Source organism: Panthera uncia, chromosome B4 (genome assembly GCF_023721935.1).
Source record: "Panthera uncia isolate 11264 chromosome B4, Puncia_PCG_1.0, whole genome shotgun sequence".
Lineage (NCBI taxonomy): Eukaryota > Metazoa > Chordata > Mammalia > Carnivora > Felidae > Panthera > Panthera uncia.
The window spans coordinates 73,275,279-73,297,809 of record NC_064809.1 but is presented as its reverse complement, the minus strand read 5'-3'; the positions used below and the strand labels follow the sequence as shown (position 1 = coordinate 73,297,809).

Here is a 22,531-nt window from a genome sequence, read left to right as displayed (position 1 = left end):
TAATTGCCCATGTAATTGTGGGTTTATTTCTGGGGCTTCTATTCTCTTTTATTGATATGTGTCTATTTTTGTGTCAGTACCATGCTATTTTGATTACTGCATCTTTGTAATATAACTTAAAAGTCTGGAATTGTGATGCTTCCAGCTTTTCTTTTTCCAGATTGCTTTGGCTAGTTGGAGTCTTTTGTGGTTCCATACACATTTTAGGATTGTTCTATTTCTGTGAAAAATGCTGTTGGCATTTTGATAGGCATTGCATTAAATGTGTAGATTGCTTGGGGTAGTATAGACATTTTAATAATATTCATTCTTCCAATACATTAGCATGGAATGTCTTTCCACTTTGTGTCATTTTGAATTTCTTTCATCAGTGTTTTATAGTTTTCAGAGTACAAGTCTTTTGCCTCTTTGGTTAAGTTTATTCCTAGATATTTTTGGTGCCATTGTAAATGGGATTTTCTTAATTTCTCTTTCTGCTGCTTCATTATGAGTATATAGGAATGCAACAGATTTCTGTACATTGATTTTATGTCCTGCGACTTTACTGAGCTATCAATTCTGGTTTTTTTGGTGGAGTCTTTAGGTTTCTTTCTGTATAGTATCATGTCATCTACAAATAATGAGAACTTTACTTCTTCCTTACCAATTTGGATGCCTTTTATTTCTTTATGTTGTCTAATTGCTGTGGCTAGGACTTATGATACTATGTTGAATATCAGTGGTAAGAGTGGATATTTGTATCTTGTTCTAGACCTTAAGGGAAAAGCTCTCAGTTTTATCACCATTAGGTTGATATTCCTGAAGGTTTTTCATATGAAGCCTTTATTATGTTGAGGTATGTTCCCTCTAGACCTGTTTTGCTGAGGTTTTTTTTTTATCATGAATGGATGTTATCCTTTGTGACATACTTTTTCTGCATCTGTCAAATCATATGATTTTTATCCTTTCTTAATGATGTGACATATGTTGGTGGTTTTGTGAATATTGAAACAACCTTGCATGTTGGGAATAAATCCCACTTGATCATGGTGTGTGATTTTTTAAAATATAGTTTTGGATTCAGTTTGCTAATAATTTTAGGATTTTTACATCTATATTTGTGAGAGATGTTTGCATGTATTTTTCTTTTTTCATGGTGTCTTTATCTGATTTTGGTATTAGGGTGATAATAGACTTCTTGGAATGAATTTGGAAGTTTTCCTTTGTCTTCTTTTTTTTGGAATAGTTCAAGAATAGGTATTACATCTTCTTTAAATGGTTGGTAGAATTCACCCATGAAGCCATCTGTTCCTGGAATTTTGTTTTTTTTGGGAGTTTTTTGATTACTGATTCAATTTCATTGCTGGTAATTTGTCCAAATTTTGCATTTCTTCCTGCTTTAGTTTTGGTACATTATGTGTTTCTAGGAATTTATCCATTTCTTCTAAGTTGTCCAATTTCTTGGCATATAGGTTTTCATAATATTATGTTATAATTTTTGTATTTCTGTGGTGTTGGCTGTTATTTCTCCTCTTTCATTAGTGATTTTGTTTACTTGGGTCCCCTCTCTTTTTTTGATGAGTCTGGTTAGAAGTTTATCCATTTTGTTGATCTTTTCCAAGAATGAGCTCTTGGGTTTCATTGATCTGTTTTTTTTTTTTTTTTTTTTTTTTTTTTTTTAGTTTCTATTTCATTTATTTCTCCTCTGATCTTTATTATTTCTTTCCTTCTGCTGTTTTTAGGTTTTACTTGTTGTTCCTGTTCTCGCTCCTTTAGGTGTAAAGTTAGGTTGTTTATTTGTGATTTTTCTTGCTTCTTGAGGTAGACCTGTACTGCTGTAAACTTCCCTCTTTTGAACCACTTCTGCTGCATCCCAGAGGTTTTGGACTGTTGTGTCTTCATTTTCATTTGTTTCTATTTACTTTTGCATTTATTCTTGATTTCTTGGTTAACTCATTCATTATTTAGTAGCATGTTGTTTAATGTACATGTTTTTGTAGTCCTTCCAGATTTTTTCTTGTGGTTTATTTCTAGTTTCTTAGCATTGTGATCAGAAAAGATGCATGGTATGACTTTGATCATTTTGAATTTGTTGAGACTTGTTTTGTGGCCTAATATGTGATGTGTTCTGGAGAATGTTCTGTATGAACTTGAAAAGAATGCATATTCTGCTGTTTTCAGAAGAAATGTTCTCAATGTGTCTGTTAAATTTATCTGGTCCAGTGTGTCGTTCAAGGCCACTGTTTTTTTTGTTGCTGTTCTGTTTGGATGATCTGTCCATCAGTGTAAGTGGGGTGTTAAAGTCCCCTATTATTATTGTATTACTATTGATTATTTCCCTTTATGTTTGTTATTAACTGTTTTATGTATTTGGGTGCTTTCATGTGGGGTGCATAAATATTATAATTGTTGTATCTTCTTGTTAGATTCTCCCCTTTTTATTATATAGTGTCTTTCTTTGTCTCATATTACAGTTTTTGTTTTAAAATCTGGTTTTTCCAGTATAAGTATTTCTACCCAAGCTTTCTTTTCACTTCCATTTGTATAATAAATGATTCTCCATCCCCTTATTTCAATCTGCAGGTGTCTTTTGGTCTGAAATGAGTCTCTTGTAGGTAGCATATAGATGGGTCTTTTTTTTTTTTTTATCTACTCTGTCACTATATGTCTTTTGATTGGAGCCTTTAGTCTATTTACATTCAATGTAATTATTGAAGATATGTACTTGTGGCCATTTTGTTACTTGTTTTTTGGTTGTTTCTATAGATTTACTCTGATCCTTCTTCTCTTGCTTTTTTCATGGTTTGTTGACTTTCTTTAGTGATATACTTAGATTCCTTTCTCTTTATTCTTTGCTTACCTATTACTGGTTTTTGATTTGTGGTTACCAGTAGGTTTGTATATAACATCTTCTGCATATAGCAGTCTATATTAAACTGATTCTTGCTTAAGTTTGAAATCTTTCTAACTCTTCCCCACTGCCATGTTTTAGGTATATGTCATGTTTTACATTCTTTTTTTTTTTTTAATGAATCCCTTGACTGATTTTTACAGAAATACATATTTCACTGCTTTTGTGTTTTTTACTTTTCATACTCTCACTTATGGTCTTTCTTTTCCACTCAAAGAGCCCCCTTTAATATTTATCATAGGGCTGGTTTAGTGGTCATGAACTCCTTTAGTTTTTGTTTGTCTGAGAAACTCTTTATCTCTCTTTCTATTCTGAATGATAGCCTTGCTGGATAGACTATTCTTGGCTGCAAATTTTTCCCTTCCAGCACTTTGAATAGATCATACCACTCCCTTCTGGCTTACAAGGTATCTGCTGAAAAATCTGCTTATAGCCTTATGGGGTTTTCCTTATATGTAACTGTCTTCTTTTGTCTTGTTGCTTATATTTTTTTCTTTATAACTACCTTTTATCATTTAATTACTATTTGTTTGGGTGTGGACCTCTTTGGATTGAATATTTTGGGGGATCTCTGTGTTTCCTGGATCTGGATATCTGTTTCCTTCTCCAGGTTAGGGAAATTTTCACCTGTTATTTTATTTATTTATTTATTTATTTATTTATATTTATCTGTTTATGAAATTTATTGTCATATTGGTTTCCATACAACACCCAGTGCTCATCCCAAAAGGTGCCCTCCTCAATACCCATCACCCACCCTCCCCTCCCTCCCACCCCCCATCAACCCTCAGTTTGTTCTCAGTTTTTAACAGTCTCTTATGCTTTGGCTCTCTCCCACTCTAACCTCTTTTTTTTTTTTTTCTTCCCCTCCCCCATGGGTTTCTGTTAAGTTTCTCAGGATCCACATAAGAGTAAAAACATATGGTATCTGTCTTTCTCATTGTATGGCTTATTTCACTTAGCATCACACTCTCCAGTTCCATCCACGTTGCTACAAAGGGTCATATTTCGTTCTTTCTCATTGCCACGTAGTACTCCATTGTGTATATAAACCACAATTTCTTTATCCATTCATCAGTTGATGGACATTTAGGCTCTTTCCATAATTTGGCTATTGTTGAGAGTGCTGCTATAAACATTGGGGTACAAGTGCCCCTATGCATCAGTACTCCTGTATCCCTTGGATAAATTCCTAGCAGTGCTATTGCTGGGTCATAGGGTAGGTCTATTTTTAATTTTCTGAGGAACCTCCACACTGCTTTCCAGAGTGGCTGCACCAATTTGCATTCCCACCAACAGTGCAAGAGTGTTCCTGTTTCTCCACATCCTCGCCAGCGTCTATAGTCTCCTGATTTGTTCATTTTGGCCACTCTGACTGGCGTGAGGTGATATCTGAGTGTGGTTTTGATTTGTATTTCCCTGATAAGGAGCGACGTTGAACATCTTTTCATGTGCCTATTGGCCATCCAGATGTCTTCTTTAGAGAAGTGTCTATTCATGTTTTCTGCCCATTTCTTCACTGGGTTATTTGTTTTTCGGGTGTGGAGTTTGGTGAGCTCTTTATAGATTTTGGATACTAGCCCTTTGTCCGATATGTCATTTGCAAATATCTTTTCCCATTCCGTTGGTTGCCTTTTAGTTTTGTTGGTTGTTTCCTTTGCTGTGCAGAAGCTTTTTATCTTCATAAGGTCCCAGTAATTCACTCCTCATCCTATTCTGAGTCTCTCCTCCCTACCCCCACCCCCTCCTGCTCTCCCTCACCTTTTAGGAAAACTAACAACAGCAGCAGTTACATCCTAGGTCATCAGGTGGGTATTCCCAGAGTCCTGCAGTGACCTCTTTGAAAATCAGCCTTTCTTGGATAAAGGAGAGTATCCTTTAAGCTGAGGTAAACTTGGCACTTTTGACCTGTTGACCCTTAGGGAATTGGCAGCCAAGAACTTTCCTCTATATCTCATGATGGATTCTGCCTGGCCCTATTTCCTTATCATTCTGGAATGGAGGTGATTGACCAGGCTTGGGGAAAGATCAGAGCAATTCTTTCTGGACTTGTTATATTTAAAGATTCTCAAGAAGTTTCGGACTGTTAATGAGCTCTGTTTTGGGGAGGGTCTAGAAAAGCATAGAGTAGTTTTAATTTTCAGAAAGACCCCTAGGCTAGTCAGAATCTCCTTTTGATTTGCTCCTCCCTGTGATTACTCCACCCATATTTGAAGTGATGGGACTTGTAAACCCCTGAAATAAATCTTACTTCATTCTGACGTTGGAGGATATTTCACTGGGCCCAGTTATTTATATCCTTGATACTCAAAGTCTGGTTCACGAGTCAGCAGTTTTGGCATCATGTGGTACTCTCTTAGAAATACAGAATCTCAAGCCCACGCTAGACCTACTGAATAAGAATCTGCTTTTTAACAAGGTATACAGGTGATTTGTATACATGCAAAAGTTTGAAAAGCCCTGATTTATAAATTTCTTCTTGGATGGGTGAAGGATGGAACTCCAGATATGGCTTTTATGCTATAATTCTAGGCTTCTGGGTGTTTTGAATATTTTCCTGTAACACTAAAATTTTCATCTGGGCATAGGACTGTAGTTTAGAACTAAAATTTGACCACCATGAATAAGCATTCTGTTCTGATGTCCCCACTATTTAAGCCCTATGCCAGCCCTAGTAAGCCCATACAGCAGACTTCTATGCTTGCTACTCCTCCTCTGCTGAAAAGAGGTAGGTCTCACTGAGGGTTGAGAGTATCCTCAGGTCCTCAGCAGTCATCCCACGGGAGAAAAGGATCCCTCTGTGCCCATCTCGGTAATTGGGCTGGACAGAGGAGAGACTAGCAGTGCTCCTGCAAGTTCAAGGAAAGTCCATGTTCACTTGGCTGAAGGGGGAAAAGAAAGGAGGATCTCGACTCCAGCTCTTACCCAGAGGAAAGATGAGACTTTGGGTTGAACTCCCTCTTGTTCCCTCCCACCACTCTTGGCTTATCCAAACCTTGAAATACTGCTTTTTTACCTCGAATCCGAGCATCTTCCTGCAGCTGAAAGATAATGAGAATTCAGAGAGAGTCAGAGACTTAGAGGCCATCCATCTCCTCTGAAACTTCAGTGTACCAGCTGTACACTTACTTGGTCAAATGTAGGAATGTCTATGTGGAAAATAGGGGCTTTTAGGGATTGGAATTAAATTCTAAGTTTCCTGAAAGCAGAATTTTGTGTTGTTTTTATATCCCTCACACCAAACCACTTAACATAATGCCCTGCATACAGCATATGCTCAATAAATGTTTGTTGAATGATGAATAAATAAATAGGACAAGATGTGGCCTCTTTAGGGGTGGGAGACACACAATTCATTACTCTTTTACTTTTTTATGTTTTTTTTGCTCTCCCTTTTCTGGCCCCCTTTTACCCTCCTCTCTGCATCTCCAGTGGTTCTCTGAGGAGAACTATTAAATATCTATGAAGGACCTTAAAAAAAATCCTTTTTACCCACCCTAGAGTGAACAGCTGCTGCTGAAACACTTTGGGACCCCTGAGCAAACAGGAGCCTGGTAGATCATCTTTCTACCTAACGATGCTCTAAGCATGGGTCCTAAGGTTTGCCTAATCAAAAAGAAAGTACATTCTAATTCTACCTCTCTGCTATCTTTTGTTTGACATTCTTCTCTCAGTATTTAAGTATACAAATTTTTCTTAATAAGTCTGTAAGTAAGGAGTATGTTTGCCTGTATCAGCCTGGGGGAATTTATGAAGACAGGGATTTATCTGGTGGATCCCATGAAGAAGCGCTAGAAGAGAGCTTCAGCATAGAGGACATCAGAGGGGACTTTTAACTTAACATATAAGCCTTGTGAGGATGGAAATCAACACACACAAGTCTCACTTATAGATAGGCTTCTCCTCTTACTAATTCAAGTGTTATCTGGAGGAGACTCAGGCCTAAGGGGACTAAAGTTCTGGGGAGGGTAGAGGCACCCTGACCCTAAGGCAAAACTTGGGTTAAAATATCAAGTTTCTTATCTCTACCTGGTGCCCCCTTTTACTTGCAGCCAGGTGGAGGCAAAGACTGCTCTAATTTTCCCTAGAGTAAGTCCTGGACATAGCAGCAGGATACAATGACATAGCTTCCTGGGACCGTAGAAGGGGCTCAGTTCTAAGGCGAAGATAGTGATTTAGAAGAGGTTTATTTTCAGTGCTTTCTCAATCAATTTATACATGACTTCTTGCCAACTAGAAAGAGAGAGCTACTGTTTCTGAGACCACTGGAAGCTCATATTATACTTAGATGCTAATTTTAATGAAACTGTGTCTTTATTCAGAGGAACAAAAGTTAAGAATCTGTGTAGAAGTTTCCCATTTGCTTTGGTTTTATAATATTAGTACCTGTCCTAAGTTATGTGTTTACCTATGTAAATAGTCTACTGATGGGTAATTGTGTAGACAGTGCCTATTGTTGTCCACTGTAACAGACAGAAAAAAAAAGGCAGGACAGCAGGCTTGGTAGGACCCAGATATATCACCACCTTGAGCAAGCTGGGGACAGTGCATGTTTGAGTATATTTTTAAAATGTTTGATCAGTATTTGTATAGAAAAAGACTGAAATCTATGTGGAGGAAGAGCAGAGGAGGAGGAATGTTTCTGTTTAGCAGAGACATTTAGCTCTGACCTCTAATTTGCACTTCCCTACAGTGAATAGACATACTTGTCTAATAAGGAATTTACCACATCACTTGGGGACTCTTCCTAACTCAGTCACTTATCAGTGTTTCATATAATTACACAGAGTATTCTTGCTCAGAGAAGTTCTGGTAGATACAATTTTCTCTATTGTCATATTTCCACGAGGGGATTGTTAGGCATCTTCTTCCCTTAGCTTCCTGAACTGACAAGCCAGTGCTGCTCTTTAAAGGGAGAATTCACTAGATAAAGGACTGAAACTTAAACTTTGATCAGAGTCAACATCACAGTAGGGTATGGAAAACATGGGAGCAAGGGAAAAGTGATGTGGCCAGGGAATTTAGAAAATTGAAATTTAATCTCACCTCTTTTTGTATATCCCTAAAAGCCATTAGTACCTGAAAGAAGACACAAAACTTGTGAAAAAATTAATGTTATAGACTTTACTACAAAGGGATTATATATATAGAATCTTCCAGCTATTAGGCTGTAGGGTGTGAATGCCAAGAGACCATGGCCTCCTAGCTTTAGCAATAGATCCCATTGACTTCTCTACATATATCTGGGCCACCATTTCTCCATATGGTAAATGGGTGAAATACAGGAAGTTATTTAAAGAGGGCTGAGTTGTGAGAGGAATATAAGTGAAACCTCTTATACTTTGTTTAATTGGTCCTTGTTCTGAAGCTAAGCATAGCTATTAAAGTCAACACATATTTGTATTGGAGGACAACACCAAATATTGGTGAAGATACAGAGCAGTCAGAACTCTCCTACATTGTTGGAAGGAGTGTAGAATTGTATATTCGCTTTGGAAAAAGCTTTGGCAGTTCTTGTAAAACTGACTATGTACCTACCCTCACACCTAGCCATGGATGGATAGAATGACTGTTAGAAATCTGAGTTGCCTCATTTTGGGAGAAGGATGAAGACTTTGAGATAGATAGTTGTGTCTTGTTTGGTAGAAATATAGAGTTGTTTTTGTTGAAATTCAGGAGTTTCAACAGGTGTGTGCAGGTGCATATGGAAGCTGGATGGTCAGTGGGGTAGACTATGCCAGTTACCAGCTTACTACCTTTGTTCACTCTTTGTTTTATCATATCCTTTTTTATGTCATAGGTATCCAATTATGTATTGGTTCTCAACAGGATGGTTTTCTGAGGCTTTCATAAGCAACTCACTCTTTTAATACAATAATTATAAGAACATTAGTTATTCTATCCATTTTAAATTAAGAAGATTACTTTCTTCTGTAAAACTTACAGGAAGAGTCATTGTAAATCACAGAGAATAAAAAAGTTGATCACATTACTCATTTCATATAATATTGTTCATTGGGAGCTTGCAGGAGAGTCTAGCGAGACTTCTCATTTTTTGATAAAAAATCCAGAGTCATTAATTTAATTGTCTTTTCCTGCTTGGCTCAGTATGGGAAACATATAAGTTCAAAGTGATCAATTGTCCTCTAATTCCCATCTCTATCTAACAGTTTAAATGTATATGCAACTAGAATGTCAAGATTTGGAAGCTGAAGTAGTTGATATTTTTGGGAAGTCCTGAGAAACTCCAGATAGTGTCTGTGTTCTTGAATTCACAACAGCTTGCTCTGGCTGCCTTGTGGGAATACTTAGCTTCTGCACTGATAGGCCATTGAAATATAAAGTGAAACCTGGCATTTTCATGTTTGAGAATTGGCCACCTTGTTGTTTTCATATAGCTGGGAAACCAAGGACATTTCGTGAAAATGGAAAAGGCATCAGTTTTTATAGAATTAAAAGAAGCTACTTTCAAATTCATTAAATTCATGTCTATTGTAAAGCAGTTTCAGAAAGCAAGACTTAATAATGTAGATTCTGAGACTAACCACTCATCGCATTGCTTCATTAGAAGACTGAAGGCAACAAATTCAGATTGGTGACCTAATGGGCCTATTTTTGTTTTCAACTCATAGTTGTCAAATTCCAAAACACACTTTTAATTGGATTCAACAATTTCATTATTATAGAACATTTGATTTAACAAAGGAAGACATTTTTTGACTGGATTTCTTTAAATCAACTTAAATGGTTTTCCTGACCATTCTTTTCCTAACCACAAAAATGGCAATTCATGCTCCTATCCAAAGTACAGACTTCTATTCATTTACTTCTCAACACTTTAGAAGTCATCAACAAAAAGCGGGTCTGAATCTCTCAAATCTAATAAAGAACAGGAAAGCTTCAGCATGGTTTTCTACTATTAGCCATTATTCCTGTTTAAACTACTGTCAATAAATTTGGGAATGTGTAGGACAGTTTGGAGCATTAAAACATTTTTATTAGCAGCCTCTGATCCCACAGGATGAATCTGGCATTTGTGCTTCTCCAAAATCTTTATTAAAATACTCTAAAGAAATTCACAACAGCTAGAAATGCATTAGTAATAACGCAATTTCCTATTATAAATAATGCAGAGGAGAATGGCATCCCAAATATTGAAATTGTATCTGAATGACAATCTAATTTTAATGTCTTTTAATGTCTTGATATAGACCTGCCAGCCATAGCCAATGGGAAAAAATAATCCTCCTCTGTGCTAATGACAAAACCCCAATCATGTTCCAGACAAGACCTTTAGAAGCAATGGGATCACTTGGCATGTTACTCTCTGAAACTCACTAGCAATTATAGGAAACTTAGTATTTTTTTAATGGACTTAATTTGGCATTCAAATGGATAAAACTAAATACTTCTATTCTTCAGGTTGATTCATTTATTTTTTGAGACGTTTATTTTGGAGCTAACTTTTTTTTTTTTTTTTTGGTCTTTGAATATATTTTTATTTTTTTTTTCTTTTTTCTTTTTTTATTTTTTAATATATGAAATTTACTGTCAAATTGGTTTCCATACAACACCCAGTGCTCATCCCAAAAGGTGCCCTCCTCAATACCCATCACCCACCCTGCCCTCCCTCCCACCCCCCATCAACCCTCAGTTTGTTCTCGGTTTTTAAGAGTCTCTTATGCTTTGGCTCTCTCCCACTCTAACCTCTTTTTTTTTTTTTTCCTTCCCCTCCCCCATGGGTTTCTGTTACGTTTCTCAGGATCCACATAAGAGTGAAACCATATGGTATCTGTCTTTCTCTGTATGGCTTATTTCACTTAGCATCACACTCTCCAGTTATTTTGGAGCTAACTTATTCTGGAGGGGCCAAATCTTTCAGAAAACATTTTATGATATAGGAATCAAGGGCCACAGTCAAGTAGTTATTGGACAAGTTGAGTAGCTCCAAAGATAAAATAACTTTCTTTTGGATCATAAATGGAGTTAAGATCTTTAATTTTCCTAACAAAATGGTAACTTTGCCTTCTTCTCATCCGAGATTTAAAGTATATGGCTTTCTCAATACTTCCCCTAAGGTTCTTGCTCGTGGATGAGATTTAAATTATTCATTTTGCAGTCATTAAAAGGCTGGGATTATCTAATGGACAGGTGGATCTCTAGAAGAGTGCTGAAGTGCACAAACATGAGGAGTCTCTGAGGATTTAGGACTGGATGGGTAATAGAACAAGATGGAAGAGAGCATGGGAATCCTTCACTATCAATCAGTAATTACTCAAGGGGAAAGAAAGAAGTTTGCTCCTTTCTTAAGTCTTCTGTCCCTTCTCCTGCCTCTCACAATGCTGTCGAAGATGACCCCTTTGTACTTACTTGGTCCCAGAGGGTTTCAGTTATTGTTAGCTGTATTTCCTGTTGAAATAAGAGACATATCTTGGGAATATTACCCTAATCCTCCCAGAATCAGAAGACACACCCTGAAACTGATAGAATACAAGATATTTTTTTGGAATTGAGATGGACACTTGAAGTCACCCTATTTTTTCAGACATCCCAAAGTCTCCTTCAGCCCTACTGAGTCATTTTCAGGCCATATCTCCTGTGTCATCTCTTGATCTATCTGGTGGGTGACAGGTATAAATAGTCTCATATTTTTCCCTTATGAACATCCACATAGCCCCTGGAGTTATCTAGTGTAGTAGTAGCATTGAAGGTATTACCTAGTCTTGGTAGACAGTGATCCACCAGCTGGTCAAGAGCACTCTGAACTATAATGCCCAAGTCCTCCAAGATATGGTCCTTACTAGGCAGCATTCCTGTCTCCTAGCTACAGTCCCTTCTCCATTTTCCCCAGGAATGAGAAACCCGAAAGGAACCAGTCTATTTGGAAGTCTTACCTACCTTTGGTTGCATGGTGTCATCAGTGGATTTTCTGGAAAGAATGATATAAATCTGATGAGGCACTGGGTAGGTGATGTCAGCAAGAGGGCAGAAAAGGAGATTCCAGTCCTCATACCCACCACAGAAACATCAATTTTGACAACCACCATGAATGGGAAAACCTCTGTGGGAAACCAGGAGTCTAGTGGAGAGATTCCAGCACCTTGCAGGAGCAAAATATCCATAAGTAGATGCATTAAAGAGGTTAAGAAAAACAGTTTCACTTTACCTATGTCACCCTTCCCCAAGGGCAGCATAACTCAGTGTCAAAAGAAACACTCTTAGCCTGTGATTTCTCCCATGGGGAAAAGTGAGAGTGAAATGAGCAGTCTGATTCCCCAGCCTTGTGAGACGTTGCATAAGAGGCCAATTTCTGCTTCACCTCACCCAGGTCACTGAGGTTATTGGCACAGCTAAATAGTTTGAGGGAATCTGGGAACAAAGAAAAGGAGTGGACACTCACAGAGGCCACCACATGGATCTCAGAAACCAGCTGCAGATCCTACTAGCTGGTTTGTAGGCTCTACCAAGAGGACCACGCATGAACTCTATGGGACTCCTTATCTGCAGGTCCCCCTACCCCTGGAATTGGCTGACAAATGCCCACAGTACTCTGCACACACCCCAAGATGGTGCACATAGGCCTTTGCAGATGGCAAGTGCAAGCATTTTACAGTATGAAGATGTCAGCAGCTGGCTCAATAATGTAGGAATGAGAGAAGACATACAATCTTGGAATGCACCAGGGCACCATCCTGGGGAAAATAAATAGGAGGCTCTCAGTACCCAGACTAGCTTTATGGGAAGAGAAGACAAAATCCTAAACCTTCCACAAGAGGGAACAAGAAGGTAAGGGTAGTGCATCCATAAAAAAGGCCTGAGAGACACCCCCCACCCCCATTTTTAGCTGGGCTATTGGTGAAGGTCTTTCACTCTTGAAACCAGTCAGTAAAGATTGGCAGTGGGGACTGCTTCTTCAAATGCCAAGACAGCAATGGAAGAACTCAAGGAACATGAAGAATCAAGGAAGAGTGTTACTAAAAGAACAAAGCTCCAGTGGCAGGCACCAAAGAAATGGAAACATAGGAATTGTCTGAAAACTATTCAAAATAATCATATTAAAGAAGCTCAGTGAGCTACAAGAGATCACAGACAATTAGTGGAAATCAGGAAAGCAATACATAAACAAAAGGAAAAGTTCAACAAAGAGGTAAAAACCATAAAAAAAAAAAAAAAAAAGAACCAAACACTTTCTGGAGCTGAAGAATACAATGACTGCACTGAAGAATTCTATGGAGAACTTCAACAGCAGACTCAAGCAGGGGAACAAAAAGAAAAAAGAATGCAAAAGAGGGAAGAAACCTTGTGTAACTTATGGGATACCATCAAATGACACAATGACATTTTGAGAGAAGGAACGGAAAGAGAAAGGGGGCAGAAAGCTTATTTAACAATAATGCCAGAAAAATCCCCAAATTTAGGAAGGGAAATAAACATCCTGATTCAGGATACTCAAAAATCTCAGAAAGGCTGAACATTGAAAGATCTTCACTGAGACATTATAATCAAATTGTCTAAAGTCAAATACAAAGAGAATTTGGAAAGCAGCAAGAAAAAGTGAATTGCCACATACAAAGGAACTTCCAGAAGACTATTAGCAGACTTCGTGGCAGACACCTTGCAGGCCAAAGGTAGTAGGATGAAATACCCAAAGTATTTTTTTTTTAAGTTTCTTTATTTATTTTGAGAGAGAGCAAGGGAGGGGCAGAGAGAGAGGGAGAGAGAGAATCCCAAGTAGGCCCTGCACTGTCAGCACAGAGCCTGAAGTGGGGCTCTATCTCACAAACCATGAGATCACAACCTGAGTTGAGATCAAGAGACAGATGCTTAACCAATTGAGCCACCCAGGCATCCCACACCAAAGTATCAAAAGAAAAAAACTGCTAACCAAGAATACTTTACCTGGCAAAGCTATCCTTCAGAAATAAATGAGAGACAAAGACTTTCCCAGACAAACAGAAGCTAAGCAAGTTCATCACCACTAGACTTGGTGTACAATAAATGCTAGGGGCACCTGGGTGGCTCAGTCGGTTAAGCATCCGACTTTGGCTCAGGTCATGATTTCACAGTTTGTGGGTTCAAACCCCATGTTGGGCTCTGTGCTGACAGTTCAGAGCCTAGAGCCTGCTTGGGATTCTGTGTCTCTTTCTCTCTCTGCCCCTCCCCCACTTGTGCTCTGTCTCTCAAAAATAAATAAATGTAAAAACAAAAATTTAAAAAAATAAATGCTAAAGAGAGTTCTTCAAATTGAAATGAGAGGATGTTAAACAGTAGAATGAAAACATGAAAGTGTAAATCTTGCTGGAAAAGGTAAGTATATAGTCTAATTCAGAATACTTCAATACTGTAATGTTGGTGCTTAAATCATTTTTAATGCTAATATAAACCTTAAAACCCGAGAGTATTAAGAATAACTCTAGATACAATAATTTGTTAATGGATGCACATTATGAAAAGATGTGAGTATTGGGGTGCCTGGCTGGCTCAGTCAGTAGAGCATGCAGCTCTTGGTCTTCAGGTTGTGAGTTCGAGCCCCACGTGGGATGCACAGATTACTTAAAACAAAATCTTAAAAAAAAAAAGATGTAAATATCAACAATAATATAAAACGTAGGGGAGGGGTAAAATGTAGTTTTTGTATGCAATCAAATTTATCAGCTTGAAATGGACTTATACTATATAAGATGGTTTTTTTTTTTTTTTTTTTTTTTTTTTATTTTTGGGACAGAGAGAGACAGAGCATGAACGGGGGAGGGTCAGAGAGAGAGGGAGACACAGAATCGGAAACAGGCTCCAGGCTCTGAGCCATCAGCCCAGAGCCTGACGCGGGGCTCGAACTCACGGACCGCGAGATCGTGACCTGGCTGAAGTCGGACGCTTAACCGACTGCGCCACCCAGGCGCCCCTATAAGATGTTTTATGTAAACCTCCTTGTAACCACAAAGAAGAAATCTCTAGTACATACACAAAAGATAAAGAGAAAGGAATCAAAGCATATCACTAGAAAAATTCAACAATTCATTCCCAGTCATTTCCTAGTTTTGTTAACGTAGTAATGGGGATTGTACACCTAGTTTATTTTCTTATTAATATAGAAGAGCCATTTTTGTAAAGTTTTTAAATGACATTTTATTGAAATTCCAAACTTTGATTTTCTTTCACAATTCATCGTTCTTACAGAATATATGGAAGCAGAAAGGGCCTTTGGTTATTTGACAGTGAATATTAGTCCTATTAGTTTTAGGTTTGTTTACTTATGGGTCATTTTAGGCAACTTCTTTTTATTGAACATTTTTCACGGAATTTGTTGACAGGTTTAGTAAAATGTTTTTTTGTTGTTGTTATGGATTGTAGGTGATTGTACTTGCCATTATACTTATTGATTAGGCTAAAATGAACTTCTTCTAAAAATGAACATTCTTGTCTCCACTGAACGAATTACATTTTGTCTCTGTGTATGTGTGTGTGTGTATTCATATATATTCCTGTTATAAATGTTACAATTTTATTTGCAATTTCTGAAAATATAATCCTAACTAAACAGCTTATTTTGTTCTAAAAGAAAGATTCAACAAATCACAAAGATAGCAAGAGGAGAGAAGCAATGGAATTACAATATGTTCAGGATACAACAAAATGGCAATAGTAAATAATTATTGCTATGTAATGATCATTGGATAAGCACAAATTGATTAAATTATTTAATAAACAATGGCTAAATAAATTAAAACAAACAATATCCATCTATCTATCTACCTATCTATCTAAAGAGAGAGAGATAGAGGGAAAGAGAAAGAGAAAGGAGGGCAACAAGGGAGAAAGAGGAGAGAGAAAAGATGCAGTCATGGTAGAATTTTAGCAATTTATTCTTGGAAGTTGGGGCTGAAGAAGATTGAGCCTCCATGAGCCAGGCACTGAGGTGGGTGCTTTGATCCACATTTTTTATCCTCAAACAGGGCTGCTGGGTGGGGGAAGCATTTTACTTTACAGCAAACTGAAGCTCTGTCATGCTAAGTAATAGTAATAAAAAAAGCTAATTCCCCCTCAGTCAGTTTGAATATATTCTTTGTTATGACTTCTCTAAGAGAGCATAAATTATGTCCTCCTTGTTTGTTTGTTTGTTTATTTATTTATTTTTGAGACAGAGACAGAGCATGAACGGGGGAGGGTCAGAGAGAGGGAGACACAGAATCTGAAACAGGCTCCAGGCTCTGAGCTGTCAGCACAGAGCCCGACGCGGGGCTCGAACTCACAGACCGCGAGATCATGACCTGAGCCAAAGTCGGCCGCTTAACCGACTGAGCCACCCAGGCACCCCATGTCCTCCTTGTTTTATACTGAGTTATTGAAAGCCTAATTACACTGCAGTAGGAAGAATTTGGAGTTTGGAGAAAGAAGAGTTTGTCTGAATTCCAGCTTCATTGTGTTCTAGTTCTTGGACTTTTGTCAAGTCTCTTTGTATAAATTTATTTCTGCATGTAAAAAAAGTAGGAGAAATGATCTTTACCTTACTGAGTTTGGGGTTAGATTATATAAAAGCCTTTGTAACTGTAAAGTTCATTTTAAATATTGTTATCACTATTTTTCCGTGTCTTGCTTGCTTCTACCGTCAGAACACCTGTCAGCAGACATCTCTGGTGTGGTTTTTATGCTTTCTTATATAGAACTTGAAGAGACTCCAATATCTACTCACTATTTCTCCTCATAGTCCTGCAGCTGTCTTCAAGAGACTTTATACTCTTGGAACAGATTTTCATCTTCCTACAAGTTTCAGGCTTCTCAATTCCTCACTGGCTCTCAGACTTGAGGTCCAGTTGACCATTCTGAGCACTTTAGAGATAGGTAACTTGGAAACCTTGAAGACACTTTCTCTTTCTTCCTGACTTCCTACCAACTCTTAAGTCAAAACATCTGCATACTTCAAAAGCTCAAGCCAAGTCCTAATTCCTTTCTGAAGCTTTCTTGACCCATAAGTCCATAGCAAGCCTCCTTTCTTCTGACTTTATGGATAACATTGCCTGGGTCTCATACTCAGTTTCATACAGCAGATTCTGGCCCTCCTCTCCACCCTAGTCCAAGGGAAGCATGGTTTTGGATGGCTGGCCTTGATTTAAACTGTAGATCACATAAGGACTTCTTAAGAAACGTTTACCCTGGGATAAATGTCCCTACGTTGTATACTCAACTAACTCCTAGAGGGATTTCAGATTGAAGCTAACCCTCTAAATTGAAATGACAAAGGTCTACTAATGTCTCTAACATTGAGGAGGTGGAGAAGAGAGGATACATGAAAGTCCCCCCCCCCCAACTTCCTCTGTCAGGAAGTAAGTGTATCAGAAGGGGGATGGTAGACAGGTGACCCTAGTTTTTCTCCCACGCAGCATATCTAATCTAAAGACTTTTGACGATCATCATTACCCCCATTTACCTATTCTGCTGTATGGAGGTCCTTTGTTCTTGATCTTGGAAAGTATGCTGTGCCGTTTGTCCTTGAACAGAAACCAGAGACTCTGGAGCTGAAGTTGGAGATAGCTCTAGGCCCTGGGGAGGCACAAATGATAGGGGGAGAGGGCAGGTGTATAGTGAGAAGAGAAGCACTTACCCACAAGGACAGAGGTCTCAGTAGTACACGAAGCATTTGTGTTTTGAATGTGTGTGTGTGTGTGTGTGAGTGTGTGTGTGTGCACGTGCACATAAGTGTAAAGAAAGATAAGGGTGAGAGGAAGGAAGTGTAGCCCCAGGTAAGTCTTTTTCAGTAAGTAAGAACAGAAAGTTCCAGTGAGAAGGTAGGTGAAAAAAAAAAAAAAAAAAAGAACCTGAGTAAAAAATAATAGCTGGCTGAGATTGGGGCTAAGAAGCTGGCTAGAGTCCCCTTGAGGTGAAGATGGACTTTAAAGCAAGGATAGGAAGTAGTGTGTAATGAACTGAAGATAGGAAAATTCCCTATCCCATTCTACTCCACAGTCAGAATCTTCATGGTCATCTAAGGGTAACACTGCAGGCTGGAAGTCTGGCAGCCCCAGCCTTCAAGTGCTTTGCGGAGGAAGAGGGAAACCTCATAGTTGATAGTGTCAAAAACACATGGGGTTGAAAGGCCAAAGCAGTGACCTAGACAAGAGTTCAACCCTCCTCTGAAAAGTTGCCTCCCCTTTTCCTGCTCTTATCCTCCCCTCCTCCAAACCCCAGTCAGAACTAGGCCAATTATGCCCAGAAAGTTACCCAGCTCCGCTGCCCAAGTCATACTTTGTCCCACCCCTTTCCCCCTAGAATTTCTCCTCTTTGAACCCCATTTCACAACAATCCCATCTCATCTGCTCCCCATCTACCTTGCCCTTTTCAACTCTCTGTGACTTCAGCTGTGACATCATAGATCTGAGACAATTGGCTCTCCCCGCCCCCGCCTCAGCCGGGTTCCATTCAATCTAAATGATAATGATGAAAGAATGAGAAAATATAAAATTTTAATTTCTACGATTTTTGGCTGCTTCATTGCCTTCCACCCATTGCATTAAACATCCAGTGCTTTTGAGAGACAGCAGGAAGGAGCTTAGCAGAATCCACCTTTAACTTTGAATTGCAAAACAGGGTCTGAAAAATTTGGCTTTCAATTTCTTTTTTTTTCTTTTTTTAATTTAAATTTTTTAAAAATTTACATCCAAACTAGTGAGCATATAGTGCAACAGTGATTTCAGCAGTAGATTCCTTAATGCCCCTTACCCATTTAGCCCATCCTCCCTCCCACAACCCCTCCAGTAACCCTCTGTTAGTTCTCCATATTTAAGAGTCTCTTATGTTTTGTCCCCCTCTCTATTTTTTATCTCTATTTTTATATTATTTTTGCTTCCCTTCCCTTATGTTCATCTGTTCTGTGTCTTAAAGTCCTCATATGAGTAAAGTTATATGATATTTATCTTTTTCTGACTAATTTTGCTTAACATAATACCCTCTAGTTCCATCACATAGTTTCAAATGGCAAGATTTCATTCTTTTTGATTGCCAAGTAATACTCCGCTGCATATATATACCACATCTTCTTTATCCATTCATCCATTGATGGACATTTGGGCTCTTTCCATACTTTGGCTATTATTGATAGTGCTGTTATAAACAGTGGGGTGCATGTGTCCCTTCGAATCGGCATATCTGTATCCCTTGGATAAATACCTAGTAGTGCAATTGCTGGGTCGTAGGGTAGTTCTCTTTTTAGTTTTTTGAGGAACCTCCATACTGTTTTCCAGAGTGGCTGCACCAGCTTGCATTCTTACCAGCAATGCAAAAGAGATCCTCTTTCTCCGCATCCTTGCTAGCATCTGTTGTTGCCTGAGTTGTTAATGTTAGCCATTCTGACAGGTGTGAGGTGGTATCTCATTGTGGTTTTGATTTGTATTTCCCTGATGATGAGTGATGTTGAGCTTTTTTTCATGTGTCGGTTGGCCATCTGGATGTCTTCTTTGGAGAAGTGTCTATTCATGTCTTTTGCCCATTTCGTCACTGGATTATTTGTTTTTTGGATGTTGAGTTTGATAAGTTCTTTATAGACTTTGGATACTAACCCTTTATCTGATATGTCGTTTGCAAATATCTTCTCCCATTCTGTCGGTTGCCTTTTAGTCTTGCTGATTGTTTCCTTCGCTGTGCGGAAGCTTCTTATTTTGATGAGGTCCCAATAGTTCGTTTTTGCTTTTGTTTAGCTTGCCTCTGGAGACGTGTTGAGTAAGAAGTTGCTGAGGCCAAGATCAAAGAGGTTTTTGCCTGCTTTCTCCTTGAGGATTTTGATGGCTTCCTGTCTTACATTTAGGTCTTTCATCCATTTTGAGTTAATTTTTGTGTATGGTGTAAGAAAGTGGTCCAGTTTCATTCTTTTTCATGTTGCTGTCCAGTTTTTCATCCATTTGATGTGATTTGTGATACATTTGGGTGTAAGGCTGCCATCTTGCTCTACGTTTTCTATTTGTCCTAGCTATTCTTTGTTCCTTTGTTCCTCTTTTTCTGTGTCTTTGTGAATTGAGTATTTTTATGATTTTCTTTTATCCCCTTTGTTGGATTATTAGCTGTAGCTCTTTTTTTTTTAGTTTAAGGGCTGCTTTATGATTTATAGTTTATATCTTTAACATATTAGGGACTACCCTCAAGTGACATTATGTCACTTTATGTGTAGTATAAGAATCTTATAACAATATACTTTCATTTATCCCCTGATGCTTTTATACTATTGTTGTCTTTTGTTATAACCCCCCAAATACATTATTTTTTTTGCTTTAAATAGTCAATTATTGTTAAAGGAGATTTAAAAAGAATAAACAGTCTTTTATAATTACTCATGTAAATATCCTTTCTGATATCTTAATTTCTTTATGTGGATCCAGATTTCCATATGGTATCATTTCCTTCTCACCAAAGGAATTTTCTTTAAATTTCTTGCGGTACAGATCTCCTGGTAATGATATTTTTAAACTTTTGGACATTTGTTAATTTTTCTAGTTTAACAAGTATTTCAAAAGTGGAAATTATTTGGATGATTTGGAATTTGGATGATTTGGATGATTTGGGGACTGTATGCCCCCCCAGATTAACTCCTTGGGCAGTAAAGAGTTAACTCCGCTGGCCTGGGTTTCCCATTCCCTACATATTCCAAAGAAAGGCCTGTCTTTAGGACTCCTTGGCTGGCTCCTGGGAGATAATCTCCAAATCCTTGGAATATTCTGCCTGACAAGAATGTTTTTGTAGACGGAGACTTTGAGCCATGGTGTACTAGCTTGATCAAATAAGTTTACATTTATGGTGAATGTTTTTGATCTGGAGGCGACTTGAGTCTGAGTAGTTGAGGCTGGTCACATAGGCACTGCATGAGACTGACCTCCAATAAAAAATCTGGACTTCATAGCTTGTGTGAGCTTTCCTGGTTGGCAACTCTTCACGTGTGTTCTCACACATCATTCCTGGGAGAATTAAGCGGGTCCCCATGCAACTTCACTGGGAGGGAACAACTGGAGTCTTGTGCTTGGTTTCTCTTGGATTTTGCCACATGTGCTTTTTCCCTTTGCTGATTTTCATTTGTATCCTAACCCTGTAATAAACTGTAACCATAATTAGGACCACTTCTGAAGTCCTGTGAGTCTTTCTGGTGAGTCATCAAGCCTGAGGGTACTCTTGGGACTCCCAACATAACGCCCGAATCTCAGCAGTTTAAAACTGGGAAGTTTTGGTTTTGTTCACATTACATGTCCTTTCTGGGGAGCTTTAGGGGAAAGGCCCTACTCTGTATCATCCTGACTCAAGTAATCAAGCTGAGGAAGTTTCTTCTTCATGCTTCAGCAATTTCTGATGCAGCAAACTAGAAACATGATGAATTGTGCCTGTTTTAAAAACATTTTCCTTAAACTTGTAACTTCCACTTATTTCATTTTGTTTTAGATCAGGAACAGGAGAGAGGGGCAGAGGGAGAGAGAGAGAATCTTAAGCAGTCTCCACTCTGAGTGTGCAGCCCAATGTGGGGCTGGATCCCACGACCCTGGGATCATGACCTGAGCAGAAATCAAGAGTCGTATGCCCAACCAACTGAGCCACCCAGGCCCCCCAACTCATATTTCATTGGTTCAAGCAAGACATAGGCACTCTTAGCTTTGAGGTGGTTCAGAAATTCCCTCCTATCATGCTGTTAGATAGAAAACTGGAGTATTGGTGAATAGCATTGCTAATTACTTCAGCGTTTGCAAGCTCTAAAAGTCCTGGCCTGAGGCATCTACCATTTAAAGTAGGATCTATTAAGCAGACAAAAAGAATTACAAGAAGTATAAGGAAACAGGGAAAGTGCAATTTTGTAATATTCATGAAGGTATAGAAATCAAAGAAGAAAGTGGTAGTTAAGATTTGTCAAGAGTAAGATTTTAGTGCACAGACTGTGTAGTTCCCGAGAAGGAGGAAAGACGGAAGCCAGCTTTCAGGGAAAATGGGCTTTAAGAAAAGAATTGATGGGTGGGAAGTAATGTCATTATACTTGGACATGCTGTTGAAAAACACAGCAACAGAAAGAAGAGAAAGATTTGATAAGTCTGCTAAACTGCTTAAAATCTGTATTTGAAAACTAAAAGATTTACATGTTTTGTTAAAGACTAGAAGTATTTGAGTCTGTTCATTCATGCTGAAACATCTCAATCATCTTTCTAAAATAGGAAAAGAGGTATCAGGATAGGGGTTTTATTTAAAAAAAAAAAAAACAATGAGGTATCCTGAGGGAAAGGGTATCAGGGATAAAACAACAATGAAGAGAGATCAGGAGGTTGATGTTAACATTATTTGTTCTGTAAATGTTTATTAAGCACCTGCTGTGTCTTGGCTACTAGGCTGGAAACTGGGAGTAAAATAGCTGGAGGAGGTGGTCCAAGTCCTTGAGTAGCTCTTTTGTAGTTAAGCAGTAATGTTTGGATGAGCTATGCAGTAAATGTCCATGTTAATGGGGAGGAGGTCAATAGGGTGGTCACTGTTACAATAACAAAGCAGTAGAAAGGATGTGTGAACTATAATGGAAAGGAGGAGTCTATTCTGTTCAGACATCCCAATAACAAAATGCCATGTATGTTTAATTACTTGAGTTATGTGTTTTAAATGTTTATAATTCAGGGTTTTAACTGGTGTGATCCCTCT

At 38.3% G+C, this 22,531-nt stretch overlaps 1 long non-coding RNA gene across 2 annotated transcripts; it reads right to left on the bottom strand.

Annotated features, from left to right (window-relative positions):
• Window positions 1–5,885: 5,885 nt before the first annotated feature.
• On the bottom strand, window positions 5,886–18,212 carry LOC125920223 (uncharacterized). 2 transcript variants are annotated; one of them, XR_007456983.1, is made up of 6 exons: window positions 18,107–18,212; window positions 17,316–17,428; window positions 11,789–11,819; window positions 11,261–11,299; window positions 7,937–7,969; window positions 5,886–5,931 (listed from the first exon to the last, which is right to left on the bottom strand). It is a non-coding gene; the product is annotated as an uncharacterized LOC125920223 (long non-coding RNA). The 2 variants fall into 2 exon arrangements; XR_007456984.1 differs by having other exon boundaries at window positions 18,131–18,189.
• Between the last annotated feature and the right edge of the window lie 4,319 nt (window positions 18,213–22,531).